We start from the raw sequence: 16864 nt of genomic DNA on the forward strand, positions 1-16864 counted from the left end.
TCTTGGCTGCAGCCATTCAAAGACCTTACTGTTAAACTCCTCCAAAATGTTTACTGCAGTATGAGATTTATCCATGGCAAACATGGCTACTGTTACATGTTTCTGAGTAGCTTGAAATTTTTTGACACTGTCAACACCTGCAGCTATCTTCTCTCTAACCCCCGCAAAAGAGACCCAGTGTGCAGTGATGCACATGTAATCAACGGCTTTGCAACTGGTCCACATGTCTGTTGTCAGGTGGATAGTGTGAACAGCACTCTTCTGCAAAGCTGCCCCAATCACGTCCAGCACATCTTGATGTAGTGCTGGAACCGCAACTCTGGCAAAATAGGACCGGCTAGGAACCTTCCATTTTAGGGCAAAATGTTGCCACATATTCTGGAAAACCCACCCCTTCTACGAAAGAAAAAGGCAGAAGATCCAGCGCTAACATTTTAGCCAGCATTGCATTATACAGACGTGCCGTTGGGTGGTTGCGTTCCAATGGCGCCTCCGACCAAAACATGCTTTTAATGGTGGTCTGGACTGTTTTCATATGTGATGGTGATCCAGACTTCTTCAACCCTTTTAGGCTCATTGATGTAGTTTTTCACATTGGTGTCTCTACCAGACTCTTACTGTCCCACCTAGATGCTGCTGGGGTAGAGGTTGTGGGCACTACCACTGCAGTGCTGCTGCCAGGGGTACGGTGTGTACCAGAAAAAATGTCTCTCTCTTCTTCACCTAAACCCTGTGCGATCATCTCCTCATCATCAGATGCAATCTCAATGGCTACATTTGGATTTCTACTTTATGCTTTCCGGATCTTACTTAGGTGCCCCTCCCACTGGATGCTGTGGTGTTTTTGGAGATGACCTCTCTGGCCTCCGGTACCATAGTTGGTACCAAGCTTACCCGACTAACCTACGGGCTAAACAGGAGGACCCAATTTGGTTATTAAAGATAAAGGAACATGATATAGTTGCCTTACAAGAAACTTGGTCAGAAGAAAATGCTTTCTGGGTGGATGGCTATACTTCATTCTTTGTTAATGCGCAGAGTTCCACGTCGGGAAGGGATAGAGGGGGTCTGCTGCTTCTAGTTTCAGTTAAAGTAGCAGGTACTGTCAAGGAAATCCCCAGTTTCTCAAATTTTTTTCAGCTGGTGGAAATCCTTCTGGCAGATAAGAACAAGATTGTATTAATAAACTGCTATAACTCCATGCAGGGGGGACCCCCTAATTTTGTCTTAGAAGGTTTATCTTTTTTTTAACCAATTACATGTCAAAACAAACCACTTTTGTTCAACTAATTATGATGGGAGATTTTAATGTTCATTTGTGTGGGTTACATTGCCAGATTGAGGATGACACTGGCCCAGATCATACATCTTTGCCACATTTTGAGCATAGCCCCAAGGGTGTGGCAATGGAAAATTTGTTATCATCCAACGATTTATCTGAACCAGGGTTTTCAGATTAAAAAAAGCGTGTGGCCACGTATAATGCAAGGGGTAGTGAATCGATCATTGATTACTTCTTTATGTCCCCGGGGCTCTTACGCCATGTACTGTTTTATAATGCTATTGTAAGCGGGTTTAGTGACCACAACCCAGTGTTGTTAGTTTTGGACGCTTTCTCTGGTTTGAGCAAAGGGGCCTTGAGGGCCACCTCTGCGAGGGATGTAAGGAGCAAAGACCAGGGAAGGCGACTTAAATGGTGTAAAGTTTGCCCTGAGGACTTTCTTGGTCTAATTGAGCAAAATATGGTAGTAGAATTTGAGAAATGTAGGGACTTAGAGAGGGGGGGAAGGAGGTGGTTAGTGCCTTTGAGGCTATCTGTGCCAGAGTGGACAAAGAGCTTACAGCTAGACCAATGAGGGGGCCTGTTCCAGCTTTTGGTTGGTTCGATCATACATGCTCTAAGGCACACTCGGCTTTGCTGAAAGCTCTTAAACATTCCCCCAGAGATAAGTTAATGGTGGCACAGTAAAGGAAGAAATATGCTTTGGCGGTTAAATCACGGAAAAAGGCCATTAAGGAGGAAGCCTGGGACTCCTTAATGGATTCCACCACCCTTAAACAAAGTTCCAAATTCTGGTCCATAATTAATAACCCCTTATTTGCTCAGTCAAATAACATGGATCTTGAAGTAAATATTCCTGAAGCAGAGTGGCTTAAACATTTCTCTAATATATATGGGTCAAATGAAAAGGTTGAGGTATTTGCAATGCCTTGTTCCCCAACTTCTTTTCCTAAGTTAATATTTAGTAAATCCGAAGTAGAGGTTGCGATATTAGGCTCATCTGGAAATAAAGTGCCCGGCCCTGACGGGGTCCCCTTGGAACTCTATAAATTAAACCCAGGGATGTGGGCAGAGATCTTAGCCAATGTTTTTAATTGTGTGCTTGAGGGGGGTTTGCCAAAAACTTGGGCATGTTCAATTATAGTCCCTATTTTTAAAAAGGGCCAAAGAAATGACCCCAAGTGCTTTCGACCTATATCCTTGTTGGATTCTTCTATGAAGGTCCTGGGCAAAGTTTTGCTGACAAGAATTAATAGTTGGTCTTTACAAAATGATATTTTAACAGATGCCCAGTATGGGTTCCGCTCAGGTAGAGGAACAGAGGACCAATGTTTAAATCTTCATTTGTTAATTTCAAAATATACAACGGCAAAAAAGGGGTCAATTTTTGTTGCCTTTATGGACTTGTCCACGACCTTTGATTTAGTCAACAGAGCCCGGCTGTGGACCATGTTGCTAAAATTGGGTCTCGATCCTCCCCTTGTGCACTTTTTGGCTGAAATCCACAAGGACTTAAAAGCATCAATTCGAATGGACCGAGAAGGTAATCGTACAGCTTGGTTCAAAACGAGCAGGGGCGTTCGGCAGGGTTGCATCCTTGCTCCCATGCTGTTCACTCTTTATTTAAATTCATTAGAGAAGAACCTTTTAACTGCTACCTTGGATACACTGCGTGCATGGGATACTCGCATCCCTGTTCTCCTGTACGCGGATGACGCTGCTTTGATAGCTCGGACATACTTAGGTCTGCAGAGACTCTTAAATGCTTATAGTGATTTTATGTCTTCCCTTGACTTAGTGGTTGTAATGGCTGGATTTTCTGAGTAGGTGGGATCAGCCCCCAGGGGCCCCTCCAACCCAGCCAGAACGTACTCACCTTCCCTCCTCAGGACTCCTCTATCCAGGCACCTGGTACCTACCTGAGGATGGGGAACTCGCAATATACAAGCTCATATTATTAAGAACACCACTAAATCTATAGGGATACTAAGAATACTCACTGATTACTAGGGATATCCATACCCTACACCACACTTATTCACATCAGTTGGTCTCGCGGCCACCCTGACCCAGACCGTTCTACCCTAGGGCAGATATGACACACAATCCGGTGTGTCTACACATGGGCCTGCAGAACCCAATGCTCCCTTTTCCAAACTGTTCGCAATCCTGCGAAACTACACGTTAGTTCGACCTCCTAACGCTCTCACTTACTCAAGCCACAATCCAGTGGGTATTAACACTGGTCTCCCACCCAGTGCTGTCACTAACGCCGCATATCAACGACGACCACATTCCTATGAACAATTATTGGGATAATATCTCAGTTGTCTACTCGGGATGAAACTACAATAATAACTTTGAATATAGTTCCAGATTATATAGTGTACTCCCTGCTCTTGGCATCAAAGGTCCACTCACTCCCTATTTATGTGATCACCACTTACCTGATTGGGATTACTCATCCATTCACATAGCAACTACCTAGGAGATATATTTACCTTCAGTGAACAAGAATAGGAAATACACACCAGTTTGTTATAAACTGGGGGTTATTTTATTACAACAATATAAACATTTACACAAATCTGACAAAGACTATAGGTAGAACACACCGCTTGAAAGAGAAGGATTACACATAACAGGAACACTCCGCTGAAAGGGAAAAGATTAGACATAAAGTGTAAGTGTAGCTAATTCAGACTACCTCACCTATTAGAAGGAAGATTTCTCTCTCTGCCTCTGGTGGGATTAGGGCTCTCTCTCTGCCTCTGGTGGGATTAGGGCTCTCTCTGTCTCTCCCTCCTTCACCACATCACCACGCCTCTGGTTCAGTTGCTCCAGCTGACAGCCTTCTTTGATGCTCTCTGCACTGCTTTCTCTCTCCTCATCTTCAGCAATCGTCTGCCTTCTTTCTCCATTCAAGAACTGCACTCTATTCTGCAGCTTCAGCAGACATCCTCTCTCTCTCTGCAAGCTGTTCTGAGCTCCAAGCTGTTCTGAGCTCCCAGCAGTTCTGTGCTCCAAGCTGTTCTGAGCACCACGCTGAACTGCACACCACGCTGGACTGACCTCCAAAACCTGAACTGAACTGAGCTGAACTGAACTGACCACTCCTCCTTTCCTGTAGCTCGCTAATATGGAAGCTTGTCCTTTCATGGAAAGCTACGGCCAGTAACCTGCCGCCCACCAAATTCTTGTACCTCCCCGTACCAAGGACACGTTCCCAGCTGGCCAGCCTGAAGTTGTGTCTTCGGAGTGGAGAAAAATACATTCCTTCGATAAGGGCCAGCCTGAACCGGTTCTCTCCAAGCGAACAACAGCCTTAACTATAAACTTTGCCTTTGCCCTGAAAAGCCTCTCAGCTTCATCAAGATGGAGTCCCTCTAGCTCTAGGCCTGTAGGCCTGAAAGGGGTAAAATGCTCCTTAGCTCTGTCAGAATACCTACATAAACCATACCAATGTGTCTAATATGTCAAAGCCAATAGGCAATAGACAGGTTAAAGTCAAGAATAAAGGCATATTAAGCAGCTATCCTCTTCTAGGTCTGGAAAAAAAGGCTTAAAAGGGCCAACACAGGCTAAGAATACCTATACTAGATGCGAGCAAGACTAATGATCTATATCACTGCTAAATAAAGCCAAAAACTCTGCCATAACATTGCACCCCTAGATCCTTATCTTGCGAGCATCAGTAAACAACAACAACCATCTAAACAAACATCAACATAATCTATCCAACATAGGCTAAGAATACCTATCCTAGATGTGAGCAAGATTAAGATCTATATCACTACTAAATATCTCTGCCATCCACCCTTAGATACTTATCTTGCGAACATCTTATAAACAATAACATCTAGATAAACAAACATCAACACAATCTATCAACAAATCAAAACCTAAAAAACTCCCTAAAAACAATGACAACTCAAGGAAATTCCACCTGAAACTCAATTGTAGGGAATAGAAACCTAAAAACAAATCAAAGCACCCTTGACTTGAATGCTGAAACATCCTCAAACTAAATGTGCCTCAACTTCTAATGATAACTGGTGAAATCTAGTGATGTAGGGACTTATGTGTTGAATGAAAACAGCAAGGGGCCTAAATGGGGCCTACTTCGGACAACTTAAGGCTAAATGAGGCCTACCTACTATTGTCAACTTAAGAACTAAATGTGTTTCAACTCCTAATGAGAAAACAAGAAAGGGCCTAAATGAGCCCTACGTACTATAGGCAACTTAAGCTAATGATGACTCATGAAACTATTGGTGTAGGGGCTTGTTTGTGGGATGAAAATAACAATAGGCCTAAATGAGGCCTACCTGCTGACATTTGTCAATTTAAAGTGAAATCAGAGAAGTACTGTTTCAAGGTCTGGGCAAACATTAATACATAATCATACTAAAAGACACACCACCCAGAACAATCCAAATTTTAAGGTAACCACCCTTTGATCAATCAAGGTGAAAATGTAAGAACAGTTAGACAACCCCATTTCTACAAGATAGCTGGTGTAACATCAAGCTTAGAACAACAAAAAACATTTTAAATCACACGGTGGAACACATGTGAGCACCACCAATCAAAAAAGTCCTTCATTGGCAAAAACTGTTTTGAAGAAAACAGAAAAACTATAATAGGTGACATGTTTTTTTGCTTTAAAAGTGGGGCCTGCTTGTCCAAGGGATTATTCATCAAATCCTTTTAAAATTCTGTAACAAATAAAACATGTATGTGTATTTTTATTTTTTAAGTGGGGCCTGCTCGTAGTGATGTCAACAAAAAAATGCAGGCCAAGGAATTAAATAACTTAGTCCAAAAGTCTTCAGTGTAGGCCACCACCCTGCATCCTCGGTATCCGGACACTTCCTCCAATGCGGCCATCCATCACCCTTCCGGTCTGGTCTGGTCTGGTCTGGTTCCATCATCCAAAAATAATAAACTAAAATAAAAACATGAAAGTAAAAAGCTAAAACAAAAAAAAGAAGTGGAAGGGGGGAGGGACCCACGCACAACCACAACTTCAGCAATCCTAGGAACAAGAGAACAAGTATCATTATTCTTGCAAAATAAAAATTTTCCATTTAAAAAGCACCCCGGGTGCCTTTCATTATTGAAAAGAAAATATCCTAATTAATTAAAAACATTCAAAATTTAACTTTTAATAACTTTTAGCAGGGCCTAACATACCCTAATCCTCCCTAAGCCAGCCCCTCCCTTCAGAGCAGGAGCCATGCTACAGTGGGAAGCTACTTTAAACACTGCAATATGATGAGCCTCTCTAAACCAGCCCCTCCCTTACATAAACAAGCCATCCGCGGAAGAAAATTGGATTGTAGCCAATCATAACGAACTGGGACGTGATCGAAACTTGCAGAATGAAGGAAAAAAAACTCGTCTGCACAAACCAGCTGGTCTGCCAAGGTCGAAAAACAAATTTCTCATGCCTTATTTTCTAACTAACGGAAGCTAGAATTAAAAAAAAAACCAATTCTGTTACAGTGTACTGCCAATTAAAAAAGCTCCAGTTTTTAAAAAGACTTTAGTCCAACTAATTCAGCTAAAGGCAAGACACTTAAAATATGGGCACTTATTTAGAAAGGGGCAACTACCTTTGGCACACAAGATTATACATTCTGCATTTGAGAAAAAACGAATTAACATGGTCCATTGTAAAAGAGAAATAATTTGCAAAACAACATAAAATGCAGATACATTTCAACATTGGATTTAATTTAATGTTTTGCTGACACATTTATAAAAGCATACATTTTAATTTACATTTGGGAAAATAATAATGTTACATTTTAACACTTTTTCTTTCAAATGCACATGGTTGCCTTCCACTAATTAAAAGCACATGTTACCATGCACTATCGGGCAAGATTCATTATACTGAACCCGTCATTATTGCAACCAGCACATTCCTGTCTAGATGGAAACCCCTCACAGAAATAATTAATGAAAACAGCTCCGTAGCGTGCACTCTAACGGGCCATCTTTTTAACATTTCACTCATTTTAAAAAAAACACAGCTTTCCCCGTAATCAGACTAGTTGATTTATAACCACATCAGTTCCAAGGCAAACCCACACAAAAATTCGTAGACGCATTTCAAAAGGAATGTGAAATGAACAAAACCCTTCGCAAAACACAAGATGTTACCTTTCCGTCAAGAAACTGACAAAGCACATAGGCAGACCAAGGAATCAAAAAAAGTCAAAATCAAACCATCAAATAATCCTTAAAATAATCCACTGACTTTTATAGTCAGGTCAGATAACCATGCATGTTGACAGCATGTAAAAAATAAAGACTGCCATCTCAACTCAAGATATTAACCCTTTGGCAGCTCAAGCAGAATCATTTCCCAACGTCCATTCATACATGGGAAAATCATTAGCACATTTCTTCACGTTTACAGATGACACGTACACATATTTTCAAAAACGTTATCCCCAAGCACCCGAGAGAGATCCAGCTCTCTCCTGCCAAACGTAATGATAACATGCCCTGTCCAAGCCATGACCACATGGCGCTATTCACAAGCCATATTTACAAGACAAACTTTTCACAAACAATGTATCCAAGGCGCAATGCACAAGGAACACAATAGATCAACATGAGAACCTGCACCTCACAAGCCACATTAACATGGCGCTATTCACAAGTCATATTTACAAGGAGCTATATTCAAAGAACTTCACAGATCATATTACAATGAACACATTTCACATTGCACAGCATAAGCAGATGCAGCAAGCAATTTAATGGGCAATTTAAAAGCATTTTTTACACACATTTATACAATTGGACCATCACATAGATGTAACTGGCTTCCTCATGTAATGCCATCCTTCAACTCTGACAGTTTAAACACCAAGATGAAAACCATTCCTTCCACCCTGAATAAACCAAATGCCATGATGTAATGCAATCTCCTCACGCTGCAACTGTTCAAGCCCATAGGTCTAACAGGCTACATAAACTGCAACATTACGCCAGATGGAACCAGCGTTCAGGGCACTCCCTCAGAACACATGGGAAACTCTCTAAGCACATGGCCAGGCACACAGGCTTCGTAAACTGTCCGACTACGCCAGATGTAATGTCTGGCGCTCAGGGCACTCCCACACAACACATGGGAAACAATCTAAGCACATGGCCAGGCACACAGGCTTCGTAAGATGACGACTACGCCAGATGTAATGGCTGGATTTTCTGAGTAGGTGGGATCAGCCCCCAGGGGCCCCTCCAACCCAGCCAGAACGTACTCACCTTCCCTCCTCAGGACTCCTCTATCCAGGCACCTGGTACCTACCTGAGGATGGGGAACTCGCAATATACAAGCTCATATTATTAAGAACACCACTAAATCTATAGGGATACTAAGAATACTCACTGATTACTAGGGATATCCATACCCTACACCACACTTATTCACATCAGTTGGTCTCGCGGCCACCCTGACCCAGACCGTTCTACCCTAGGGCAGATATGACACACAATCCGGTGTGTCTACACATGGGCCTGCAGAACCCAATGCTCCCTTTTCCAAACTGTTCGCAATCCTGCGAAACTACACGTTAGTTCGACCTCCTAACGCTCTCACTTACTCAAGCCACAATCCAGTGGGTATTAACACTGGTCTCCCACCCAGTGCTGTCACTAACGCCGCATATCAACGACGACCACATTCCTATGAACAATTATTGGGATAATATCTCAGTTGTCTACTCGGGATGAAACTACAATAATAACTTTGAATATAGTTCCAGATTATATAGTGTACTCCCTGCTCTTGGCATCAAAGGTCCACTCACTCCCTATTTATGTGATCACCACTTACCTGATTGGGATTACTCATCCATTCACATAGCAACTACCTAGGAGATATATTTACCTTCAGTGAACAAGAATAGGAAATACACACCAGTTTGTTATAAACTGGGGGTTATTTTATTACAACAATATAAACATTTACACAAATCTGACAAAGACTATAGGTAGAACACACCGCTTGAAAGAGAAGGATTACACATAACAGGAACACTCCGCTGAAAGGGAAAAGATTAGACATAAAGTGTAAGTGTAGCTAATTCAGACTACCTCACCTATTAGAAGGAAGATTTCTCTCTCTGCCTCTGGTGGGATTAGGGCTCTCTCTCTGCCGCTGGTGGGATTAGGGCTCTCTCTGTCTCTCCCTCCTTCACCACATCACCACGCCTCTGGTTCAGTTGCTCCAGCTGACAGCCTTCTTTGATGCTCTCTGCACTGCTTTCTCTCTCCTCATCTTCAGCAATCGTCTGCCTTCTTTCTCCATTCAAGAACTGCACTCTATTCTGCAGCTTCAGCAGACATCCTCTCTCTCTCTGCAAGCTGTTCTGAGCTCCAAGCTGTTCTGAGCTCCCAGCAGTTCTGTGCTCCAAGCTGTTCTGAGCACCACGCTGAACTGCACACCACGCTGGACTGACCTCCAAAACCTGAACTGAACTGAGCTGAACTGAACTGACCACTCCTCCTTTCCTGTAGCTCGCTAATATGGAAGCTTGTCCTTTCATGGAAAGCTACGGCCAGTAACCTGCCGCCCACCAAATTCTTGTACCTCCCCGTACCAAGGACACGTTCCCAGCTGGCCAGCCTGAAGTTGTGTCTTCGGAGTGGAGAAAAATACATTCCTTCGATAAGGGCCAGCCTGAACCGGTTCTCTCCAAGCGAACAACAGCCTTAACTATAAACTTTGCCTTTGCCCTGAAAAGCCTCTCAGCTTCATCAAGATGGAGTCCCTCTAGCTCTAGGCCTGTAGGCCTGAAAGGGGTAAAATGCTCCTTAGCTCTGTCAGAATACCTACATAAACCATACCAATGTGTCTAATATGTCAAAGCCAATAGGCAATAGACAGGTTAAAGTCAAGAATAAAGGCATATTAAGCAGCTATCCTCTTCTAGGTCTGGAAAAAAAGGCTTAAAAGGGCCAACACAGGCTAAGAATACCTATACTAGATGCGAGCAAGACTAATGATCTATATCACTGCTAAATAAAGCCAAAAACTCTGCCATAACAGTGGTCAACAATTCCAAATCTCATGTTATGGCTTTTGGGGCTGTTAAAAACAATACCAAACAGTTCTATTGTAATGGTGATGTGATCACTAATGTCAAAATATTTACTTACCTTGGTGTTATTTATGATACCAAGGGTAGCTGGGCTCCCCAAATTACAGCCAAAACTAAAGCGGTCAGGAGCTCGGCAAATGCAATTTTAAGTTTTTCTAGGAAACTGGGTGGGAAGCAAGCGGCGCTCTACTAAGTTTGTACAGGGCAAAATCTGTGGCAATAGCCAGATATGGATCAGGCCTGTGGGGTTATGCGAATAGTGAATCTATTCAAAGGGAAGAAAATAAGTTCCTTCGATCTATTCTTGGGCTCCCCCAATCAACAGCCACGTTTTCAGTCCACCAGGAGCTTGGTTTAGGGTATATCACCGATATCCTTTTAATGGCACCTATTTTGTTATGGATTAGGACCTGGACCAATAACAATCTAGGTTTAAACCATAAAATACTGCTGGACTGTTTAAAATTGGATAAATCTAAAGACATTGCGTGGCTATCATACATCCATAAGTGTTCTTTGGACCTTGGTCGCCCTGAGATTTTTTCTGCCCCTCAAGGTCTAAGGAAATCTGATTTGGATTGGGTCAAGCTCAACTTCTCTAAGTTGAAAACTGTGGAGAGGGAAGAACGCCAACTTATAAAGCCCACGGTTAGAGCCCACTTTTTGTCTAATACCTGCCTTGCAATACAACCGTATCTTGCCATTGTTAACATCCCTTTTCATAGGTGGCTTCTGGTAAAATTTCGATTTAACCAGATCTATACGGTTCTCTGTGATAGACAAGGCTGGCATAAGCAGGAGGAGGCACCTGTGTGTAACTGCGACAATTTTTCACAGCAAGATAATATCCACCTTATGCTGTTCTGCCATTTCTATACTGTGCCCAGACAGAAATACCTGGTACCTTTATTGAAGGACAAAGCTTTCCATCAGGCAAAACCAGCCCTCCTGTATCTACAAATGCTGGATTCAGCTTTGGTTATGTTTAGTGTGGCCAACTATCTTGTTGCTGTTGTTAGGATCAGGAAGAGGCGACTTAAAATGTAATATAGGGGTTTGCACTGGAGGATGAACTGTATTTTTTTGTACCTGCAATTTTTAGCTAATTATTTATTCTTTTTAGCTGTTTTTAAATTCTGTATATATAAATTGTTATTGATGTATGTAACTTCTCATGAATTTGTATTGTCTCTTTTTAATTTGCTTGTAGAATGCTTTTATGATTTTTAACTAAATCGAATAAAGTGGTTTTTGACTTGACTTGACTTGACTTACCCGACTAACTACTTGTTTACAAATCGAACAAATAACTTGGTTTCCTGCTTTTTTGCTAATACCAAAGAAGTCCCAAACTGGGGAGTTGAGATTTATGGTGGTGGTGGCGGAGGTGCCACTTTCAATGCCAGATGAAGTGGAGGATGGGCGTGGCGGAATTTGACTCTGTTGTGCACTTACAGCACCACTACTTGAGGTAATGGAGGTTGAGCTGGATGGAGGTCCCTGCCGGCCTTTCTGAAGAGAAAATATGTAAGCTGTAGGTCGTGTTGGTGTAGTAGTTACCTGTGTTGGTGGTGGTACGAGTGCCACGCCGCCCACATCCTGCGCAGCATTTCGGGATAGGGTAAAAATGTCTGTCTGCTGCATGCCCGCTGGGGCTGGAGTGACAACTGTGATGACTGGGTCGTCATCGTCAGACTCTTCATTAGCAGCAGAATGCACCTCTTCTACTTTTCTTCGTCATCACCCATAACTGAAAGCCTTGCGGGAACCTTCCTTTTACCTAGCTTTGTCGGCTCATGGCGTGCCTCACTCTCAGACTGAATTGGTGGGTCCCAATCAAGATCTAGATCATCAGAAGGAAGGGGGCTTTAAGAAGAAGTTGTACAAGCCCTCCTTGACCTTTTCCTTGCTCGGGAACTGGAAGACAATGGATCATCAGGAGTGGCTTGCTCGGCTGATAACTCCGCATGAAACTCGATTTCCTGATGTGCCGCTACTTCTGGAGGAACAAGTATTGTGGGCAGTTGTGCCTCTCCTTGTGCGTCTCCTTGTGCCTCTCCTTGTGCTTCTCCTTGCGCCTCTCCTTGCGCCTCTAGTTGCGCCTCTACTTGCACCTCTACTTGCGCCTTTCCTTGCGCCTCTCCTTGCGCCTCTCCTTGCACCTCTCCTTGCGCCTCTTCTTGCGCCTCTCCTTGTTGCACCTGTGGTTGTCGTTGCGGCTGTGGTTGAACACTCGTCAGATGAGTTACACCCTGCGTTGATTGGATGCTACTTTGCGATGAGTCAACACCAATAGACATCAATCTAGTAGCAGTAAACTGAAGAATGGGGAGCAGCTATCATGGTACTAGGCTCCTCCCCCCTCGCCTTGAGGTCAATGGCGACTGCTGCAGTTTGGCGTTTGGCGTGCTGAGCCGGGCGTCTGTGCTCACGTCGATTGAATTCCTGGGAGCCTGCCAAGTTCGCTGTTCGGCATTTCTGAAGGGATTTCAGATTTCGGATTTCGGAAAGATTACTGCAGACCACTGCAGACCACTGCGGGGGCTCACAGTGACGTGGCTCATGGAGACGATAACGGAGCCTCTCTCTCACTGCGAGGTGAGCGGAAACCACATCAGCTGCCAGGACACCTGGGCGGGTGATTTTCGGACCCCCTACCTGCTTCTTGGGGAGTTTCTACAGCCTGTTGGTGCCCTCCATTCCTCTCCCGCCACCGCAGAACTCCAGCTTGCGGCCACAGTGGGGAGAGGAACTACATCCCCCAGACTCCTTTGCCGGCAGCACCGCGCCCGGAGGCGCTTCATAACGGAGGGCAGCTCTCGCGTCGGGGGCTGAGAGAGGCCAAAAGAGGCCGGGTCGGGGCACGATTCTTGGATTACCAAGGTAGGATCTTTACAGTGTATTGCCCAGAGCCTACCAAGCCTTTCCTAGGACACAATAAGGAAGTATAATAAACTGTCTGTTCACTTGCATGGGTGTGTTAATTTAGCTGCCCCATGACGACCAAAGTACTCTACAATCAAACTCCTGCTCAGGGTGGATCCTTGAAAGGGACACTGGACCTGTATCTAACCGGGGTGACATCGGCCATTGCTACTATCGAACACAGCCTTCCCAAAGATGTCACATGCTGTGAAGGATCACCCTCAACTCCACTTGATTCGCCGAACACTGTATTGTTGAAAGAGCTTAATGGGATTTGTAACACTAAGTATAACATTATATCGCAGGAAGATGAACATACTGGTCCCTATTCACGCCCTGTGGGTTCTGGAAGTCCTAAGCCCAGAAAACCGCAGCAAGTTATTAACAGTTCCCTGGTAAACCCGGATGTTGCTTTAGTAGAAATTCCCACCGCCCAATCGATAGAATGTCCACAGGTTCTTGCCCAGGGTATTAAACGTAAAAGTGTAGCTTGCAACGGGAGACCCTCGAAACACCCAAAAACCACCTTAAATTCACTTATGGTTACAGTTGCCTTCACCCCTGAGAGCCCCAATCAATTACTGGAAAAACCTGTATCCCTCCTTCCAGCCACCCTGCTAGCTAGCCTAGAAGAACTGCTTAAAAACCTGCTTGTTCCGATAATCGACAGGATAGAGAGAATTGGGGTGAAGCTCGCAGAACTAGAGGTAAACAACCTGACAAACAACCAATCTCAGAGCATAGCTGCTTTAAATACCTATGACACCGTTATCAATCATAAAACCCCCTGGGTCAACCATCGGACCCTGAATCCCGAGCACCTAAAAGTAAAAGTAAGGACCCTTTTAATAAATGTATTACAGCCAACCGCTCCATCTCCAGAGCCCGGCCGACCCAACCAGGTAAGCTTCCTGAGGGTCCAGTAAAAACCAACAACTGTATACATTTACCACCAGAGGCAGGACCCTATGTGTGCGTCCTATCGGGAGTGCCGGAGCTCACTGTTGGGAAAACTGAAGGCCATCAGGGCCTTAAAAACAAAGTTCAGTATTGGCTGACGAAAAAAAGACCCCTCCCAACTAGTATCAATGGCAGAATTTTGAGTGTGAGAAGGGTGGGGTGGATAGGGTCTCGGCCTAAGAACATGGTAGGTGATTTGGTAATTGTTAATTTTAAGGATACGCAGGTCGTTCCATATTTGCGTAGCTGGGAGCCACAAAGAGGAGATGGGCAAATAAAAACACGAGAATTGTATCACTTCTACCCCTGTACCGCATATACGTTGAACTCTGTTTAACATCATTAACTAAGGACAGAACGCTATAGCCATGATGCAGTCTATCTGCCCCACTTCTCCCGTTTATAACTGGTTAATGTACTTTTGTCCTTGTTTTTAATTGTAAAAATCTCTTTTAATGTAATATCTTTTGCGCAATCTTGTGTATATTTTAATGTAATTAATTTTGTATTCTGTATGCTTTTATGGTTATCGATTGTAACTGAATAAAGTACCTTTGATTTAATTTGAGTCAACACCAACATAACTGGTCGATGATGAAAGAGCAATTAAAGTGGCTGCCTCTGCGGTACTCATGGGCTTGGGTCTAACTTGGCGTGGTGGCACTGAGACCAATGAAGCAGAGGTGCTGCTCCCAGCCTGGTCCCCGGCAGACACCGCTGTGAAGGGGGAGTTTTGTTTTTCCCAAAAAAAGTGTCGGTCGGCACACCAATCTCCTTGGTAAGTGGCGCCACTTGCTTCTTCTGCTCCTTCTTACTTGCAGTGGCACTGGCAACTTTCTTGGTAGAGGAGCTACGGCCATCTTTCTTTGGGCCCATCTTCTTCAGATGTCAGAACAGCAGGACACAGTTGCACGAGTTGCAGAGTTGTCTGTGGCCACACGTGACGTCACATGACGTTGTGCACACACCGCAGCAGGACTTCTTCCTGGCACTACAACAAGTGACGATGATGAGGATGATTCCTCGTTCTCAGTATTTCTGCAAATGAAAGCAAAGAAGCCAGAGAAACATCCGTTAAATAAATGTTGCATATGTCGTGCTTCAATTAATACTATTTCAACTAGGCATTTATTATTATTAACCCAACACACCCAAAAACAGAAAGACCCAAAATAAAAATTGCAATTCTAATCAAAAATGGATGTTTAAATTAATAGAAGAGAGACCACACAGAGAGAGTTGTTTCATGCATTCATTCATAATCCTAGGCCTACTGGCCCGCAAGCTTGTCGGCCTATGACAAAAACTGCCTGGCCTCAATATGACCACCCCCACCCACATGGCCAGGCCATGGACCAGGCCCCAACAACACCCAGAAAATTGAAATACACACAAAAATCACCCCAATCCAATGCCATCCATACCCTAAATGATGTTTAAATTCAAGAGACCCCACAGCAAGACGTGTTACATGCACCACTGAGTACCCATGTGCCTTCTACAAAACTCACAAAAACAGTTTTATCATGCACCCATTACTAACCCTGGGCCTACAGGATACTGTGGCTATCCACAATATATATTTTTTTAAATTGTGAAAAAGTTTATAAATTGTAGTTGCAGCAACTGCAATGCCCCAAACAAACAACACCAACTTACTTGTAAAATCTCAAATGAAAAAGTGATCCAAACAAAAAGTACTCTAATACAAATATACAGCAGCAGCCACAAAGAGTAATCCTTCCAGCTCCAGATCCAAATGAAAAGTGACCAGGACATGGACAAAGCACTGGGAGGAGCCTGCTGGACGGGAACAGGAAGTTGGAGACTCTGGGGCACTTCCTTCCTCCCACCCCCCAAAAATGGACTCCTTGCACAAAAAAGTGCAGCCAAATGTCAATCTGAGGAGTTTTTCTGATCCAAATCATCATTTTCAGAAGGTTTATGCTGCCTGCGATAGAGTTCTTGTGTAGAATTGCAATTTTTGCGACTTGGGGAACGCGAGCTGTTCAAATCTCCCGTCGCATCTACGTATTCGCTGTTGTTTACTCTTGCGATGCTTGATAGCGGGCCATTATGACGTATTCGCATTCTCAAAGTCTCGCAGTGCAATATGGCGGGACTCCATGACGTACTGGGGTTCGAAAAGTCTTGCGCGATCACGCAGCCATATCCAAAATGGCGCAGCGCATGCAAACCGGGAGGAAGACAACTCGCCGAACTCAAAATCACGGTAAGTCAACGCCGCGCGCGCGAGATTGTATTTTTGAAGCGCGACCAAGCAAAAAAAAATCACAAATTGCGGATTGTTTGGCAATTTCGCACGATTCGCGGACCGCAAAATTGCCAAAAATTTGCAAATTCCGCGAGCGAAACTAATTTTCAGCCCATACTTAATCATTTCCTGAGGCCTTTGGTAAGTGGAATGCCAATATACTTGAAAGACACGAAAGATGTCTTGAGGCTGGTGGAAGACATACAATTTGACAGGATGAAACTCTATCTGCCATAGAAACTCTTCTGTTGAATAGAGTTTTGGACACCATTACCCCAGTGCCTTTTATCATCAATTATG

The sequence above is a fragment of the Lissotriton vulgaris genome, chromosome 2_1 (genome assembly GCF_964263255.1).
Source record: "Lissotriton vulgaris chromosome 2_1, aLisVul1.2, whole genome shotgun sequence".
NCBI lineage: Eukaryota > Metazoa > Chordata > Amphibia > Caudata > Salamandridae > Lissotriton > Lissotriton vulgaris.